This window comes from Amyelois transitella, chromosome W (assembly GCF_032362555.1).
Source record: "Amyelois transitella isolate CPQ chromosome W, ilAmyTran1.1, whole genome shotgun sequence".
Taxonomy (NCBI): Eukaryota; Metazoa; Arthropoda; class Insecta; order Lepidoptera; family Pyralidae; genus Amyelois; species Amyelois transitella.
Window position 1 is genome coordinate 1,682,943 of NC_083536.1, and position 21,119 is coordinate 1,704,061.

Here is a 21,119-nt window from a genome sequence, read left to right on the forward strand (position 1 = left end):
ATATAGAAATATTTAACGAGAAAAGACAAGAGCTCAGACAGAAGGCAAAAGAATCCATTGGAAAAACGCAGGAAGAAAATGTGAAATCATTTAATAAGAAGCGAAAGAAAGCCAATACCTATAAACCAGGCGATTTGGTCGCGATTAAGAGGACCCAATTCGCACAATAGAGCAAGAGCCCGTGAACGCCAGACATACCTTATTTTGTAAAAGCTGAAAGTTTCTGTAAATATGCCTCTAGTACAGGTAGGAACGATCCCCACCTATGGTACTCAGGCAGTGGTTGCTTTGGCAGGTAGCAGGTAATAAAGGTATACTTTTTTCAACCTGAAATTCGTTAATTTGTAAAGCTCAATTTTTTGATATTTTATCCGTAATAATACACAAACTCGCGTTACTCATTGCCAGACACGTACTATGGTTGCAACCCCTTGCCAGACACCCCTAAACTATAATATTATGTAACTCTACTTACGTCATTTTGTAAAATCTGAATTTAATACATATTTTTTGGGGAATTATTCAAACAAAGTTTCTGAAGTAGCCAGACATTTTTGAAGGTTCTAGTATCCTGCCAGACGCATTGGAGTGAGCAAAAGATGCAAGAGTGCGGAGTATATGTAGTAACTGGAGCGAGTGGGACAGTTTACTATGCGTATATAACCGTCCGTTGAACAATACAAAATAAACTAGGGATGGCGATCTAAGATCGATTAATCGAAAAATCGATTATTTGGAGCGAAAAAATCGATCTTTTTAATCGATCGTATACATTGAATCGATCTCGTGAATCGATCTCAGACATTCTAAAATCGAGATACGATTTTTTCTGTTTTGGTTTAAACCATACAATTAATTGAAGGCCCGTATTACAAGAGTGCTGCCGGTTGATTACTCAAAACCTCGCAAGATGGCTGTATGTGTAGTCTCCTTTGCCTCACTTCTCATCAATAAACTTGTTACGTTTATAAATTATAATCATATTCTTTAACCTACATATATGCGCCACCACTGTAATCTGCTGTGGCGCACATGTGGGCCGACCGTCCGAGACAACTTAAAACTCGATTTTAAGCTTAACACACATATCGTTATGGTTTAAAATTGTTTAATTTACATCCCAAACATACTTAGCAACCACAGACAACAGAAATTAATCTATTACTTTGAATAAAGGAATATGGGATTTCCACAAGTTGCTTGTCAAAAAGCAACTTTCTATGTATAATGCACTTGCACAGGAAACTTAGGGTTTAAATGACGAACTTAAACATTATTTATCGCAGGCAGTCGTGGACCTGAAATATGATCCTATACATTACTGGCAAGAGCTAAAAAACCATCAATAGCCATGACGTATATGACTATTGTGGCATCATCCGTTCCTTGTGAGCGCCTGTTTTCAGTTGCTGGAAACATAGCAAATGATGAGCGGAACCGCTTGGATCCCGGTAGACTTGACAGATTGTTGTTTTTAAAAAGGTAAGGTATTAATCATTGGGAACTTTAAGTCAAATTATCTTATTGTTTTTGATTAAAAAAGATTTGAAAATAAATGTTTTGTTTTCTACCTGATCTGATACATTGATGATAATAGTAATAAAAATAATTGTTAAAAGAATTTGATAAAAAGATCGTTAATTCTCACATTTGTCTTGTTTTTTATGAATTTGATTTATACTTACAGTGAAAAAAACATTTTGGAAAAATATCGAATTTTTGAGGATTGATCACAGGTCACATCCCTAAAATAAACGACAGCTGATGCGCAATGAAACGTCGCAAGAAACCGAACACTCTGTCCCACTCGCTCCAGTTACTACATATACTCCGCACTCTTGCATCTTTTGCTCACTCCAATGCGTCTGGCAGGATAATAGAACCTTCAAAACTGTCTGGCTACTTCAGAAACTTTGTTTGAATAATTCCCCAAAAAATATGTATTAAATTCAGATTTTACAAAATGACATAAGTAGAGTTACAAAATATTATAGTTTAGGGGTGCCTGGCAAGGGGTTGCAACCATAGTACGTGTGGTGGCAATGAGTAACGCGAGTTTGTGTATTATTACGGATAAAATATCAAAAAATTGAGCTTTACAAATTAACGAATTTCAGGTTGAAAAAAGTATACCTTTATTACCTGCTACCTGCCAAAGCAACCACTGCCTGAGCACCATAGGTGGGGATCGTTCCTACCTGTACTAGAGGCATATTTACAGAAACTTTCAGCTTTTACAAAATAAGGTATGTCTGGCGTTCACGGGCTCTTGGGCTACAAAGAAGTAAACTATATCCAAAATACTTAGGACCGTATGAGATTGTTAAAAGCAATCAAAACGATCGCTATTCTGTGAGGAAGATTGGCAACAGTGAAGGTCCGTTTAATACAACTTCCTCAGCAGATTACATGAAGCCCTGGATCTCACTGGAAGATGATTCATCTGAGTCAGATGAATAACAGGATGACCGTGTGGGAATAATTATGATTTATTTTTGTTATTTTTTGTAGTAATTCTTAAGTAGTTTGTATAGCAACACTAAAGTTAATTGTCAATGTCGGACATGACTATGTCTATTGACATCTGACTAGATGTCAATGTCAAAAGAGGATCTAAAAAGAAAGATTTGTCGTTGTTGGTTTGTCAAGAAGAAAAAATAAAGATTGTGAGTGTTTGAAAAGTGTTTGCATCAAGTTGAGCCCCATTCCCACATATATATATTTTATGGATTGCCAATTTTAAAAATAATTATGTACAAAGTGTACTGAAATTTTGATTTAAGTTCAAATTAAACTACAAATAATTACGAGGTTCCTGTGCCAAGCTCGAGCTAGATGTTTTTATCATTAAGGTAATCATCAGTCCTATAATAAGCCTTCTCACAAAGTGCTTTCTTTACATACTCTTTGAATTTTCGGTTGGGCATATCAAGAACAGACTCCGGCAACCTATTATAAAATCGTATACAGTTCCCCATAAATGATTTACTGACTTTGCTAAGCCTATGAAACGGCATGACAAATTTATGTTTATTACGTAAATTTCTATCAGTTGTGGCACTAACTTTTTGAAAAAAAGAGGTATTTTTCCTAACATACATTATAAGATCAAAAATGTACTGGGACGCTACTGTAGGTATGTTTATTTTCTTAAAGAGTTGTCTTAACGAGTCTCTTGGTCCTAAGCCGTAAATTGCGCGAACGGCCCTTTTCTGAATTATAAAAATAGTTTGTATATCAGCCGCGCTACCCCATAAAAGTAAACCATAAGATAACAAGCTATGAAAATAGCTGAAATAAACAAGCCTAGCTGTAGCTACATCTGTCAATTGTCGGATCCTCCTAACAGCATAAGCGGCAGAGCTAAGTCTATTGGATAGTTTAGAAATATGAGCACCCCACTGTAGCTTTGCATCAATTATGATTCCTAAAAACTTTGTATTTTCAACAAATTCTAATTTCTGGCCTTTCAGTATTATGTCAGTATTGGCCTGCCTTACGTTTGGAAGGGTAAATTTAATGCATTGGGTCTTATTAGCATTTAAAAGAAGATTGTTGGTTGAGAACCAGATAGATATGGCCGACAGTATATTATTAACCGAACTTACATTTTCGCTATGGCGATCTAATTTAAATATTAAAGAAGTGTCATCGGCAAACAGCACTATACCCGCCTGTTTTTCCACCATAAAAGGCAGGTCATTGACATATACCAAGAAGAGGAATGGTCCTAAAATTGAGCCCTGAGGAACACCCATTGAGACGCTTGATCCGCTTGACTTTACTCCTGTGGTGAACAGTTAACGAAATAAAATTCAGTCATTCAACTTCACTCAGCTAACACGGTTGTTTTACTTACTACCTATAAATGACTCATAACTCGATAGCCACCTAAACACTTACATTGGTGACCCCGACGTGATTGGAAGCAACCTTCTCCATCATCATTAACTCCAATCCTCAGCATCACTCCTCACTCTGCAAGCAGTCTCACAGCAAGCCAGCAACTGGGTATCGCAGCAGGTCCATCGCAGCCAATTCAACGAGCTTCCTGGTCCTGTCTCCACCCGCACTCACTCTCATCGACTTCAGCGACCGACGCATCTACCGCAGCCCACGCCTGGATCTTTTCGACGGCCGCTCTTCTCTCCAGCGTGGCAGCTCTGCACGACTTCTACCGGCGCCAACAAGTCGACTTCGCTCTCTACTGTCTCGACTCACCGCAGACTACGAGCAACGCAACGGCTCACTCCTGACTCACTAGGACTTCGAGCAACTTCCGACTCACTGGAAGACAACTGGCACTTGCAAGCTACTGAAGCACAGTTTGCACAGCAAGATCAAGACTTCAGACCTCCGGTCTTGGGGGGGAGTACTGTGGCGCCATCTCTACGCCACTCGTCAACAACATCAAATCACACAACAACTGTCAATCATCTTGAAGAAATCGACGTGCTCAGCCAATAGCAGCGAAGAACCTAAATCGCGATTTCAGAGATTTCACGGATTGGAGCTATATATACAACCTCCGACACAACATCGTCGGAGCCGCGGTTCCCCAGGCATAACACCTAGCCTGGCGGAAGATCTTCCCTTTGATGGCGGTCGAGCCGAATCATCGCTCCCGCTACATTACCCGCTACAACCAAAACACAACGTTGTTCATCAAATTATTACCGATGGACACCCAGTTTACTCAAAATCCAGGCCATTACCAGCTGATAAATACTTAAGGGTGAAAAAAGAAATTGAGCAGATGTTAGAAACTGGTATATGTAGACCCTCCAAGAGCCCGTGGGCCAGCCCCTTACACGTCACTACGAAGAAAAACGGCGAGTTGCGGCTTTGTGGCGATTATAGGAAACTAAACGCAATCACGGTACCGGATAGATACCCTATCCCGAGAGTATTAGATTTCACGTACCTATTACCAGGAACCAGCATATATTCTAAAATAGATTTAAAAAGAGCCTACAATCAAATACCAGTTCAGGATGTCGAAAAAACCGCCGTAATCACGCCATTTGGCCTATTTGAGTTCCCTAGAATGCCATTTGGTTTACGCAACGCAGGACAAACCTTCGTCAGATTCCTGAATCAAGTTTTAGCGGGATTGGACTTCATTTTCATATATATCGACGATATACTTGTGGCTTCATCGTCGACTGAAAGTCATCGACAACACCTCCGCGAAGTATTCAGAAGGTTGGATGAACATGGCATTGCAATAAATCGAGACAAATGCGTGTTGGGTCAGTCGCAAGTAGAATTTTTGGGCTATTTGATTACGCAAGATGGTATCAAGCCGTTACCTGAGAAGGTCGAAGCAATAAATAAATATCCAACTCCGAGTACCGTGCAGGAATTACGTCGATTTTTAGGTATGATCAATTTCTACCGAAATAACATACCACAAGCAGCTAAATACCAAGCTCAACTAAACAAGTATCTGGTTCGGTCCAAGAAAAACGACAAGACACAAATCCAATGGACCCCGGAGGCACTAGAAGCATTCGATCAATGTAAAGCAAGTCTAAGCGACGCGGTTACATTGACGTCACCGACGACACACTCCCCGCTATCGCTCATGACAGATGCGTCACAAACGTGCGTCGGCGCTGTTCTCCAACAATATGAAAATGACATTTGGAAACCGCTATCATTTTTTTCAAAAGGTTTAAGCGAGACTCAATCAAAGTACAGTACATACGATCGCGAATTACTGGCAATTTACATGGCAATAACACATTTTCAACCTTATGTAGAAGGAAGAGAGCTAATAATATACACAGATCACAAGCCACTATGTTATGCCTTCACTACTAAACAAAACGGTGTAAATAAAAAGGAATCCCCAAGGCGATTACGTCATCTCGAGTTCATTGCACAGTTCACAACAGACATACGTCACCTCGCCGGTAACCTGAACCCGGTAGCCGATGCATTATCACGAGTCGAACAAATAGATTGTCCTTCACCTGTGGATTGGAGTGAGATAGCAGATACTCAAAACAATGATTACGAACTCAAACAGCTGTTGCATAAAAGCAATCTTAATTGGAAGAAAATACATTTATTCGGGAATAAATACTTGTATTGTGAAAATTCTAAAAATCAATTGAGACCATATGTGCCGAATTCACTTCGAAAACAAGTATTCGACACTATGCATAACATCACTCACCCCGGAGTGCGATTATCGAAGAAAATGGTATCACAACATTACTTTTGGCCACGAATGAATACACACATCGGAAATTGGGCGAGAGCTTGCGAATCATGCCAGAAAAGTAAAATATATAGACACAACTCATCGCCAATTGGAAGTTTTTCGGCAACAGCGCGTTTAGATCACGTGCACATAGACATCGTCGGACCATTGCCGGAATCGAACGGCAATAGATATATTGTTTCAATGATAGACAGGGCTACAAGATGGCCAGAAGCTGTACCGGTAGCAGAGATAACGGCGAAGACAGTAGCGGAAGTTTTTGTCAACACCTGGATAGCAAGGTTCGGATGTCCAAACGCAATAACATCAGATCAAGGACGACAATTCGAGTCAGATTTATTCAATGTTTTGACTAAACTACTCGGCATTAAAAAAATCAGGACTACTAGTTACCATCCACAATCAAACGGTTTGGTCGAGCGTTGGCATAGGTCGATGAAAACCGCATTAGTTGCGCGAGGAAACACGACAAACTGGTCAAAAGAACTACCTTTAGTACTTTTAGGATTACGAGCAGCCTTACGGTTGAAAGAAAATATTAGCCCGGCACAAATGCTATACGGAACTAACATACGACTTCCTGGAACATTCATGAACCCTAAAACTCAAATTTCATCGCCAGAAACGTTTACACAGTCCCTACAGGATTCGATGGCAAAGATAAGCCCTTTCAATGAAAATCACCACAACACCACCCACAGAACATTTGTTCACCCCGATATGAAAAACTGTGAATATGTCTACGTTAGAACGGATGCTGTGAGGAAACCGCTCACACCACCTTATGAAGGCCCATACAAAGTCATAGAGAAAAACGAAAAATATTTCATAATTCAATTACCGAAGAAAACTTCAACAGTATCTATAGACAGATTAAAACCTGCATATATTTTTGTCGAAGAAAAGGTGAATGAACCTTTAGAGCACTTAAAAAGTGACCAGAGGCACAACGAAACTGATAAATCAGCGGAAAATAGCGAAGACAAGGTAACCAGAACGAGGTCAGGCCGCATCATACGCCCAGTCATACGATTTGCTATAGATCACAGTCAGCAAAAACGAATGAGCAAATAAGTATTACATGATTAATTGTAGCGTCATAACGAAACAATTTTTTTCACGCATTTCACACACCATTCAAGTTATCGTCCCAAAAATTGCGATCTTCGGAAATATGGGCAATTGGGGTGGCAAGGAAGAAATCGTGGTGGCCCAAACAGCCGCCGGGTCAGGTGGAACCAACAGCGCAACAAACACCGACATCGCGATTGGCGGACTCTTCATCGTCGTCGCCGTCATTGTGTTGTGGTATCTATACAAGAGGTGCAGAGGGAGGTTCTACAACAAAGTGTTCAGGCACATCGATAACAGACAAGTCCAGACTCAAGCCCCGATACCAATGGTACCCAGACAGTGCTGTAACAATGGAACACACGGACCCCAGAACGTATAAGAATGACAGCGAAAAGTGAAAAACGCAAATAGTGAAAGTGTAATAAATAATAAAATGTGAAATTCGGACAATTTATATATATATATTTTTTGTTTCTTTTTGTTGTTGTCAGTATGTATTGCATTTGTATATATTTTTGTTTTAAAAAAAAAAAAAAGGGGGGACTATTGTGGTGAACAGTTAACGAAATAAAATTCAGTCATTCAACTTCACTCAGCTAACACGGTTGTTTTACTTACTACCTATAAATGACTCATAACTCGATAGCCACCTAAACACTTACACTCCATTAATATCTACAGTTTGAAGCCTATCAGTTAAATAGGATGCCATTAGTTTAGTTGATTTATGGTCAAACCCATATTGACGAAGTTTACGCAAAAGTGTCTGATGATCTACGCAATCAAATGCTTTAGAGAGATCGCAAAAGACTCCAACTGAATCCTGTGAACTCTCCCACGCGTCATAGATTTGAGTAACAAGTGCTACTCCCGCATCAGTGGTGGACTTCCCGGCAGTGAACCCATAATGTTGGGAATGGAAAATGTTATTGATTTTAAAATATTGTTGCATTTGATTAAGCATCATCTTCTCAAACACCTTGCTCAAAACTGGCAATATAGAAATAGGTCTATAATTGCCAAGGACTGTTTTCTCCCCTTTTTTGAATAGAGGTATTAATTTGCTACATTTCATTAAATTTGGAAAAATACCCTCATCAATACATTCATTAAATATAAAAGCTAGATCAGATGCAATAATATCTATGATTTGACTTATGATACTAACAGACATACCCCAATGGTCTTCAGACTTTTTCAAATTAAGTTGTTTGAACGCCTTTAATATATTATCAGAGTTAACATATTTAAATTTAAAGACAGATTTGATGGGAGTTGTGTTATTATTAAGTAGGGTTTCAGCGCGCAATGGACAAGAGTCAATGTCAGAAGTTAGCTCCACAGGGATTTTTGCAAAGAAATTATCAAAAGCATTTACTATGTCCTGAGTTTCAGAAATACTTTTGTTACCGGATGATATTTGTTTAATACTGTCTCTATATATTTTTTTTTTTAGTTTTCCCCTGGGTGTTACACCACACCCAGGGGAAAACTAAAAAAAAAATTTATTGGAGTTTATTGCCAGTATTTCTCTAACATGGTCAGAGCCATTATCAAACAGTTTTATATACATAATATATGACCAACTAAACTCTACTTGATACCACACATAAGTCTGCTTCTTTGATTAACAATATAAATGTTATTATTTAAGATTAACTACCGTAGTATTCCAGAGATTTTCTTATAGCTATTTTAGTGTTTTATTTTTTACAACTTTAGTTTCTGTGACTTTTCCTTTTAACATTTTAATTTCTTAATACAATCCAACAAGAACTCATCTTCAATACCTATTGGTCATAATTCTTAAAGCTATATCAGTTTACAATTTAGTTCTATTTACATTATTTTGTCATATTTTGTTTAATTCAGTACTGGTCAATATCATAAAAAATCACAATATGTTTACTTCCGTTTGAAAGCACTTATTCCTTTCATTACGCATGATTTGCTTATTACTAATCAATATTTATTTATTTGTGTCATTTCGTTATTATTTTAAAATCTGTATATTTATCTATACAGTTATCACAATTTTCTACTACGCTATTCTTATATTCTAGGTTATATGTTTAAAATTTTATATAAATACTTATTATTGTCGTCATTAATACTACATGCTGATCGCAACAACCAAGTTTTTCCACATTAATTAAAAACAATTATGCGTCACTTTATAGGTATAAGTATTTTCATCTGCTTTAAATATTATATTTATTTACATGTCATTTATTTTTACTTTTTTGATTTATACCTACATCTATTTATTTATTTATTTTTAGAGTGGACCCTGACGTTATCGTTGTTTCGATTGCATAACGAGTTTACATGTTTACGCCCCAACGAATAATAATAATTCCTTGGTACGGACACATGCATGCTTCTTCGTTAACGCCAGGCACCTGACTACCGCTCGCACACTCGTGTCGCGACTTGCCCTGGATTATTGCCTCATTTAATGTCTATCTATCCATCAATACGACAATGTAGGTCAGCCACGACACGCAGAGAACACGTAATCGATGCCTATGCGTATGCAATCCTGGATCTGGCGAGAGCCTCCCACCTTTGCCTGACCTGACACGCGGAGCTAAAAGCGTTGTGATTACTCACCTCGTTTCCATCCGCGCGGCAGTTCAGGCACGATGGGACGGCTCCCGCCATCCAGCCCTGGCACGCCTCCCTGTGGTGCTCACCACCGCAGTGGCTGCACCTTTCAGCCTTTTCTTTGCAGTGTCTTCTACCGTGGCCGTAGCCCAGGCACATCGAGCACTGGACCAACGGGGAGTAATCCTCCGCTTGGACCCTCTGCATATCGATGCGCACTGAGCCGGCCACGGTCACTGCTTTCCACACCTTGGGGGAAACGCACATCACCACATGCTCCAGTAGCGGGTTTCTAGACTTCTTCCGGAACTTAACCTCCATTGTTCTCTCCTCTTCCTTTATTTCCTTGAAGAGTTTATTATTTTGGTCCTTTAATTTAGCAATTATTTGTTCGTTTGAATTTTTCAATACATTTTTGAGGACGAGGAGCGGGTTTTTATTTTGTACCTCTCTGACTTGCAGATTTTTTATCTTGTCAATTTTGTGTTTTAACTTCTCCCTACCCTCTTTTGTCGTGCAGCTTATAATAACTTTTCTGTCTCGAGTCTTCCTTACCCTTTCTATTTTGACCCAGTCTCCGCCTTCTCCTGCTGCCTCCCGTATCCTTTCCATTACCACCTCACCCGTCTCCATTCCTGTTTTGTCCTCGACAATGACGGAATGTAGGGTGAGGGGCTTTTCCTTAGGAGCAGCTACGATCTGCGAGTATGTCGGAGCCTGGGTCGACGTGCTCTGCACTGGTTCCCTCCGAAGGTCCATCAGCTCCCGTGTATTCCGGGAGTTTTCTTCGAGCTTTTCCACGAGCGGCTGCAGGAACTTTTCAATGTCTGCCAATTTAGTCTCGTTCTGAGGGACCGGAGAAGTCTGCGTCCGCACACTGGGATGTTGACCTGGCGTGAAATTTTTCAGTTCTTGATAAATGGCGAGATCACATGCCAGGTCGTCGACCTCTCTTACCTTTTTCTTTATTGAGTCTTTCAACTCCCTCTTCAATCTCAAAGCTTTCTCCACCTCATCGGTGATCTCTTCAAGGAGATTTTTGATGCGACTACAGAGATCGTCCCTTTCGTCATCCGTCAGTATCTTCCTTCTATGATTTGGTTTTAGGATAGAAGTTTTGGGGAGATACTGCAAATACCTATCCTTCCGTCTGGTGTTTGGGGTAAACAGGTCATCAGCTGACGGTATTAGGATTAGGGAATCCACGGGGGAAGAGTCACATTGCTGTTGTTGAGAGGGCGATATGGAATTGTCATGGTAGGTCAAAGTCTTTTTAAAAGCCACAGATTTGGGTGTGCGAATCATTGTCTAGGGTTTAAAATATAAGTTTGTATAAGTTGTAAAAGTGGGTAAATAAAATAAAAGAGCAAAACTGTATAAGTTAAAAGAGGGTATATAGATAAAAGATAAAATGCAGGGGGTCATCTGATTAAAACTGTAAAGCGTTTATCACAATTTACTTTGCTATCTGACCTCCAATAATGGTGCTGTAGTATTTTCTTTGTTTCGGCACTTTCCCTGAAGAAAATGACCGAAATCTGGAATATCCGCTTAATCCTGGTCCAGCTTCAGAAGTTTGATGAAGTCCAGGTATCGTCGTTTTGTCCCCAACACAGGGAGTCACTTATTACTATTTTTTAAAATATTTTTAACACTGTTTTTACACTATTTTCTTAATTTTTTCCTGGAGCGCATCGGAGCACGTCTGCACTCTACGACCGCTCGAAGCAGACTCCGGCTGCTATTTCTAAGGTTTCTTGTGCGTTGTTGCTTGATTTGCAGGGTGATTGTGCCGAGGTGTACATTTTGTTTTGACGAATTTTCTTCTTGGTCAGTTGCTTGCTGTTCGTCGGGGTCACCAATTTGCCGTGAGTCCGGCAAGGAGATGTAGTGAAACACGTAATGGTTTTAAGTGTGTCTATTTTACATATATCGGTTGCTTATATACTAATAAAGGACGTGCGTTTTGCTATCTAACTTAATCTCTAAACTTTATCTTATAGTGTGCCTTATCTGGTTATGTGCTGATTGTATGTACGACGATGTCGCTACACTTTGAATAAAAATTCGTAAATAGCGAGATTAATAGATTTATTAGGCCTAAACCCATATTGATGTTCCGAAAATATATCATTTGACTCGAAGAAGTCATAGAATTGTTTGTTTATTACTTTTTCAATAATTTTGGTAAAAATGATCTTAAAGCTAGTGGTCTATAATTGCTGATTAGATTCTTGTCATTCTTTTTAAACAGAGGTCTTACGATGGACAGTTTTATTTTTTTGGGAAATTCACCTTTTTCTAAGACCATATTTATAATGTGGCTTAATACTGCACTGATAATGTGAGAAACATCTTTGATAGCCCTTGTACAAATCTGGTCAAAACCAGTACAATTAGTATTCTTTAGTGTCATAATTATTTCATAAATCCGTGGCGCGCGGGAAGATCTTGACAACTAGACCTACATGTTTTTTTTTTTTTTTTTGATCCAAACGCTTTCTAAGCCTATTATTCACCTTGTCAAAAAAAAACAGCCAGATTGGTAGAATAATTGCGGAGATATTGCATTTGGTAGTATGTGGATAACTCGATAATTAGGGTTTTTTCTTGACAAGACTATATATCAATTTTCGAATTCTCAGAATTTTTGCGAAAATTATTACAAGTTGTTTTATCAACTTACGATCCGAAAACAAATGAGGTTCCTAATTTGATATGTGAATTTGTTCCTTTACAAATTGTACCTCCTTCCCCGATGTAAACTGATAAAACGAATTAATCGGTTATACTCGATTTATATCATACGTACGTTACTTAATATTTTGATTAATACATTTAAAATTTATTTATTTTTTTACATAGTAAATTGATATATTCAGATAATTAGTTAATCTAACGCAAGTATAATTGTTTTCTAGTTTGGTAGGTACATAACTTTGATCAATCTCACAATATTTTTATATTTTAATAAATATTGACTTTCGTACTACCTGTTGTCCAAAGCTTCGCCTGCGTAAAAAGTAACTCACATCAGGCTCCATCGAATACAATAAAAAGGTTTTTACATTTGTAAGCATTTTTGTCACTAGCTTTTATTTTTAAGGAATATAAAAAAGGAAAGATTTGGTTAAGAAAGCTGTGATTAGAAAGAAAAAAGAGTATAAACAGGAATTTGATAAAAGGCTATCAGAAGACTTTCAGTCAAATCTGAAAGTATTCTGGAAATCCGTAAGGTCAGCCCGAGGAAAAACTATAACCAGAGAGCTGACTAGGATCCGATGCCAGGATGGTAGCGTTGTGAAAGTAGAAGAATGTGTGCTAAAGATATGGAAGGAATATTTTAAAAGTTTATTTGAAAAAAAAGGACATAATAACGATTTCTGCTATAGCGAAGAAAAAGAGAATGAGATGAAAGGCCAAATTGAAATTTTCGAAATTGTGGAAGCACTTAAGAGTATGAAAGCGGGCAAGGCTGCTGGGTATGATAGTGTTGGTCGAGATGCTAAAAGCAGGAAAAGGCGTAGTAGCTAGTCAGTTGTACTGCCTTTTCAATTTGTGTTGGAGAAGCGGCCGATTGGGAATTCTGGGACACTTTTGTGTCCCAGAATTCCCAATAAACAAAATTCGATTCATTCTAACCACAAAACATTAGTCGAATGCACTCACCTGACTCCATTATAAAATTGATAAGAATCACCCGCGAGCTCGTGGAAAGATCACACACTGAACACACTTTTTACACATAACTGTTCACCGGTTGGAAGCACCGTGGTTAGTAAGTTCCTGCGAGCCCTTGGTAAGATCACGCACCGATAACACTTCCTAATTCCTAACTGATGATCGGTTGAAAGCACCGTGGTAAGTAACTTTCTGCGAGCCCGTGGTAAGATCACGCACCGACCACACTTCCTAATTCCTAACTGATGATCGGTTGAAAGCACCATGGTAAGTAACTTTCTGCGAGCCCGTGGTAAGATCACGCACCGACCATACTTCCTAATTCCTAACTGATGATTGGCTGGAAGAAACCGTGGTAAGTAAACTTCCTGCGAGCCCATGGTAAGATCACGCACCAACCACACTTCCTAATTCCTAACTGATGATTGGCTGGAAGAAACCGTGGTAAGTAAACTTCTTGCGAGCCCGTGGTAAGATCACGCACCAACCACACTTCCTAATTCCTAACTGATGATTGGCTGGAAGAAACCTTGGTAAGTAAACTTCCTGCGAGCCCGTGGTAAGATTACGCACCAACCATTCTTCCTAAGTTCACTTTGTTTAACAATAATAGCAGAAACTTTAAATTATAAATAAACAGACCGACATTATAATCTTAATAAATTATCACACACAACACAACATCACAACTTAGTTCTTAGCAACAAAATGGTCTAATGTACGAACGAGTGAAATACGCAAAGTAAGCAGATACACAGTAATTAAGGGTGTTTACACACTTACTGAGTAAACACTTTTATATCAATTGTAATTTGTTTGAAAGACAAAACCACCTTCAGGTATGTACTCATAGGTATATGTACTAGAATTAGGGCTACATTCCAGCTTTCTTATGGTAACGTACTATTGCTATATCAAGCACCGTGTTAGTTAAGTCTACGTAATCAATATTATTATTAGAGAATAACATGAATCCCTATTGAAACTTGTAGATGTAATTGGACAACCGCTACCTACTTAAGGATTTCATAGGTATGTATGTAACACAGAATATCAATACCATACTTTGAGTTTGTAAGTAAATTAAGTGTGTAGTCGTCCTAATAACAATATGCAAATATGCAAATGCAATATAATAATAATTATGTTTAAGCATTAGCGGATGTGCTTTGTAGAATGACGATGATCGAATATCAAAGTAAGTTTTGTAACAAAATACATAATTTGTTTATACCGATGTCTCATCCGCCGTTTGGTTCCTGGCACCAATGAAAAATAGGACCTCTCCATCTCTTTCCCATGGATGTCGCAAGAGGCGAGTAAGAAATAGGCTTCAGCGTGGTCTGTCAGCCTTTCAAGGTTGTTGGCTCTGTCTACCCCGTCAGGGATGTAGACGTGATTATATGGATGGATGGACTATTTCTCATTAGAGCGTGTTCCTGGTTGCATCCTCAAGGGTATGGCTTGGGAGCCCGGGGTCCGCTACATTTTGTTTATACCAATATTAAATGTTTCTCAAAGCTTTCAAAGCATACATTTTACATTAAAACCTTATTCTTGAATTTCTTCATTTTAATCTAATTAATATTGATTTTGAACGGGGTATGGTAATGATTATAAATCCTATGTCTCCATCGTTCTCATAAATTATATAATCTATATTTTGAAAAAAATGTGGGCTCTGTCTACCCCAAAAGAGATATGGGTGTGATTATACATATTATTATGTATGTTTATCCTATATAAATCGGTTGAATAGTTTATGCGATAAAAATATTTTCTATTCATAACAAACAATATTATTTATGATGACTTGCTTTAGGAAAGAATTAGGCTAATAAAGTTAGAATTCTCTTTGTATATGATGGGCTATCAACTTGCCACTATTTGAATCTCAATTCTATCATAACTTTTACAGTTAAATGTGACCTACAGTCTTTTCAAAACTGTTAGCTCTGTCTACCCCTGATTAATGGTTACTAACATAGTTTATCCATTGTCAAAGACAACGACCAGGGTTGAAGACTTTTTTATATTCAACCCACAATGTCTATCCTAATGGATGTCGTAAAAGGCGACGAAGGGATAGGCTTACAAACTTGGGATTCTTTTTTAGGCGATGGGCTAGCAACCTGTCACTATTTGAATCTCAATTCTATCATTAAGCCAAATAGTTGAACGTGGCCATTCAGTCTTTTCAAAACTGTTGGCTCTGTCTGTCCCGCAAGGGATATAGACGTGACCATATGTATGTATGTGTATGTACCTACAATGTCTCATACAAGAAGAACAACATCCAATGACCTCCCCCTTAATCACCTCTTACAATGCCTGCAGGCAGATATTGGGTGGTGTTATTCTACTCTGTCAGCACCACACGATTCCTGATATAAAATATTATTCTTGTACAGTAAATTATGTAGTCATCATATTCGAATGCAATGATGACCCTCGTGACATAGTGGTTAACAAGTCTGACCATAACTTTTGGTCTCGGGTTCGATCACAACTGAATTAAGATATAATTTTTTTTTTCACATTTAAGTTTCTGGATTTGGAATTTATATATTCTGTTTACATTATGATTCGATTTTATCTTCAAACCAAATTTTTGAGATAAGTATTTTAAAAAATAGATTGATAGTTGACTCTGTTATCATCTTTACTTAGTACTTGAATTATAAAAATTAAAATATTATTCCATGTATCGGTTTGAACTACGTATTTTTATTTAATGTAAATCTAACTTTTTTATCAAGTATTTAAAAAAATATATACCTTCACCGTTAGTTGTTAAGGTTCACATTAGTCTAAGATATTGATTATCAATAATTAAATTCAGAATCAACCTACGCTTGACCAATTTTTTTGATGAGCAAGTGATATTTTCTGTTTAAATAGTCAGGCAATGAAGAAAATTAAATTATTATTTGTGAGCGAACGATTATGACACAAAACATTTTGTGAAAGCCAAAATCGCGCTGCGCATGCATTTTTGCTTGTAATATTAGTTGTGCAGCGCGCAAACTGTATGACATTTTGTACCATCTAGCGCAAAGTCTACACCACAGGATGTTGATTCCTATAAATATAATTATTTAAACAATGGTAAGCTGTTTTATATATTTAATTGTTTATTATAGATATAAGATTGATTTGATGTTATTCTAAACTTGTGTTTTTTTTACAGACGCCGCAATACGTAGATGATGTGACTGCGAATTCAAATAATGAAACATTTATTCCAGATTCTTTTGAACATGCTCAACGTCTATCAGATGGATTGTGTGAGAAATTATTTAAAATACAAGCTTTCGAAAAATCAAAATCAAAGCAAAGCATGAACAGAAGGTATCTGAAAATTTCTTTCTTTATTATTGATTTAAATAAGAAGGGATAAACCATACAGATTGAGCTAGCCCCATAGTAAGTGGTAAACTTGTGTCGCAGGATAAGTACTAACCAAACGATACTATAATTTTTAATAAATCCCACCCAGGTCAACCTGAAAAACACTATTTTTCCATGTTAGCCTGGTCGGGGATCAAACCCGTTTTATTAAAATTATTGTTATGTGTATTTTTATTTTTTGTTACAGACAACAGGATGCGATAGATCTTTCCAGATAGTGAAACATTAATACCAGAGTCATTTCAATGTCTTCGAGATTCGTTTGATATCTCCGAAGAACTTTTCAAGATACAGTCGTCCCACTGAACCATAAAAATTAAGTACTCATACACGGAAAATGAAGTTAGAGGTGGGTCGCAGTAAGGTAGATTTTTCCAAAAAGATTGTCACATCACATGTTCCCCGCCAATCGTTTGTGATAAAAAGTGCTCCCCACAAAGGTCTTAAGACTGATCAAGATTCAAGTGCTTGACTTAGAGTGTAATCAAGTAATAAGAGACGGTATTCAGGACGATAGGGTCTTATTGAGCTCTCAATATGTGGTAAAAGATGTTGGTGATGAAATTATGGACCAGACTGAAAAAAATATTAGAAATATTAAAAAAAATTGTATCTATAGTTATACTAATTGGTTTTAAAATTATATATTAAAATGTATGTACAATTAATGTAATTTCCTTTATCAGTTTTTATGTCATTGTGTTATTTTTTTACAGATTTGTGTTATTTGCCTAGTATCAATAAACGTAAAATTTAAAAGATATGTGCCTTTATTTTATAGTTTAATTAGGAACCATAACCTAAATAATAATAATAAGAACACAGTATATTTTTTTCAGTAAATATTTTTATTATTCTAAAAATGTTATTATAATTGAAATAAAGAATTAAACACAAAATTGTCTTGACACCACTTTTTTAAACAGAGTGCATTTCTCAAAGCACACGTTTTTTTATGATGAACACAATTTAACACCTGATTATTCTCCTCACAATAATCCTCATATAATTTAAGTAATTTAGGACAACCCTTTTCACCCAGTTCTATAATTTCACAATCGTTGCATAACTCTTGAATCCATACAATCTTCTCATTTCCTTTAACTAAGACATTTTTACTTTTTAAATATGGAATTATTACTCGCCGGAATTCTCGATAATCGATAAACCCTTCATACCAATGTAGTCCTCGATTATTTTCTAACCATCGAACTCGCTTTTTTTCTTCATCAGAAAGAGTTTTAAAAGAATAAGGTGCTTTAACCAAGAAAGTTTGTGTGTATTCCATAGTTGCAATCGAAAATTCCTTAACAATAAAATTATTTTTCAAATCCTTAAACCCTTGCAAATCTATGATTATTGTATTAGCATTCATGATAACTTCTTTACAATATTGCTCAATGGCTTGTATTCAAATATGCAATCGTTCAGTATCAGACAATATGCAGCCGTTTGATCGGGTATGTCTTGGTCAGATTCGAATTCAACTCTCACATCAATTGATCCCTTTAACATTTCATGCTGTCGTGAACAGTCTATAACAAATAACGGAGCTATGTCTCTAAATTCTTTTAATCCCATCAACGGCTCCGCTCGGCGACTATGATAAGACTGATGAAATCTTGCGTATTGTTCATATATTAATGAATATCTGTTGTCTGAGAAACTAATATTTAAACCTTCATACGGATAATATGAAGAATTTAGAAATACTCTTACGTCTCGAATATGACAATGGTCGAACTCTGCCATCGACATTGTTGCATTACTTTTACGGTTTGTTTGTAAAGCAATAATAACAAATCTTGGTTTCTCCAACTGTGATGAAGTTTTAATGGACCAAGTATGTTTCCTGGTTTTGGGTAACAATGGGTACTCATACAAATCCCAGTTACGAAACGCTAAGGTTATCGCTCGATCTTTTTCTAAATGTTTAAGTAAATTGATTCTTTCACGGTCCGACACTCGAACATGAGGAACTCGCCTATCTATTTTATTTATAATTATATCTTCGACAATTTCTCCAGAACTTAGTAATAAGGAATTGAGATTTGTATTACTTCTCAATAGTACTAATTCATGTTTACAGTTCATTATGATTTTTTCATAATCTTCTGCAAAACCTAATATTTTATTTAACGGTATATACACAGAAAATCCTCCATCGGTGGTAATGCCTGAAGGAGACCAACCCCAAACTTTTGCGCTTTTGGATTCATTTTCATTCAATGATAGATAAGATTTAATTGTTGTGGTAATACCTGCATTTTTAACCTTATCTATTTCTATCCCATTTAGTTCATATCTTATATCTTGAAATAGAAATAGTACAGGGTTGTTTACGAAATGCACACTCGGCACTTTTTCTTTGCTAGCGTTATTTTGTTTATACACATCGACTCTGCCCTCAATATACAAACAGCTGAGTGCAGGCAACACATACAAGTCTTGTTAACTAATCGGTATCCGTATTTCATCATTTTTGTTAAAACTTGATACATAAGGCTTGTACGAATGATATTCAAAACTTTCTATGCTATTGTCGTAAGACGCTGGTTGGCATATATTTAAAATGTTCATATTAACAAACCTAGTAGCCTTAAAAAGTCTTTATTTTTCTTTGTTAGTTTTTTTTTAATTCGCAGCGATGTTTCTTTGTGAGGTGATCCTTTAGGACTGAGTCTTTTTATAGGAGTGAAGGTGTTTTTATGAAAATTTAACATTTTGGTTTAAAGTGCAAATACAACTGTACTTCTTCACCGCGTAAGTTAATTTGCTTGTTTTCTGCGTCTAACAACCTTATATTGAGTGAATTTATTGAGCTCTGATTGACAGGAAAGTAAATTAAATTCTTAGGTATTTCAATAATTCTGTAACCAGGGGGTACGTTAGGCACAAATTCATAAATAATATGGCTCGCTTTTCCGTTTACAAATGATCCGCTGATAACATCACATTCGATGCGTACGATAGTTGTAGCTAAAATGCTGACAGGATGCTGAGATTCTGCACTTATATTAGCTTTGATTGATTCTCTATTAAATCCTAATATTTTTCCGATTGAATTATTTTTATTAAAGTGTACATCTTTGGAACAAACAATTCTTGTTTTTAACGTATTATTATTACAACTCAATTTCAACGCTGCATTCTTTATATTACTTTTCAGATAATCACAAATATCTTGAAACTCATACGATCCTTCAGGAATTTCAATAACTTCATCTTTTCCATAGTAAAATTTGTTATTTTTTGCGTCTATGTTAGGTATAGAATTAAATGTAGAAAAATACAAAAGCCCACATTCGTACTCTCCATTCAGTTGTAATGTAGGGGAATAGTTAGTTGTTAAAAATTCTCCTCTGCCTGTTATTGACACAGTGAAAGACATTATTATACTGATACAAATATATTTTTATTATATTATTTATACAAATGATGTTTCCAAAATTCTTTTAAAAACTTTAAACAAAGGTGTCCACAGTTTATAGTACCATAAGATTGATATTGCAAATAATTATAATTTATAGTTAATGGACTTAAATAATTTACTAGTTCCAATGGTGGTTTTAAATCACCAAAACTATCAAAATATTCACAGTAATTAATATATTTAACGTAGGCTACCCAATGTGTTCCAGGATTGTCAGAACTATCTAAATTTAATATAGCACACTCAATTTTTTTTGGTTTCCGAGGAAGAGTATCTCTCATATACACTCCGCGAAAGTAAGGAATATCAATAGCATGTTCCATTATATCTAAATTGGTTAGTGCTCGTCTGGGTAGCCGCTTTTTCAGTTTTTTGAAGGACTTAGATATAATCCTTCTCCCTTTTTATATGGTTTTATATACAAAGCCTTTCCTAAAGCAACAGATTCCATCATCTTGTTATGTCGTTTAGACTCTTCAAAGTTTTTCTGAGCTACTTTGTAATCATTAACAGCCTTTGCTATACCTGCCGCGCCACCAGCAAGAGAACCTAAAGCTGACAGACCGGCAAAGATGGGAATGAGCGGTAAAAAGCCTCTGCATTTAGGAATGGGTATACATCGTGGTAAACGTGTACGTGATCCGTTATTTTTAGAAAATAGTTTTTTTGCGGTTGCATATG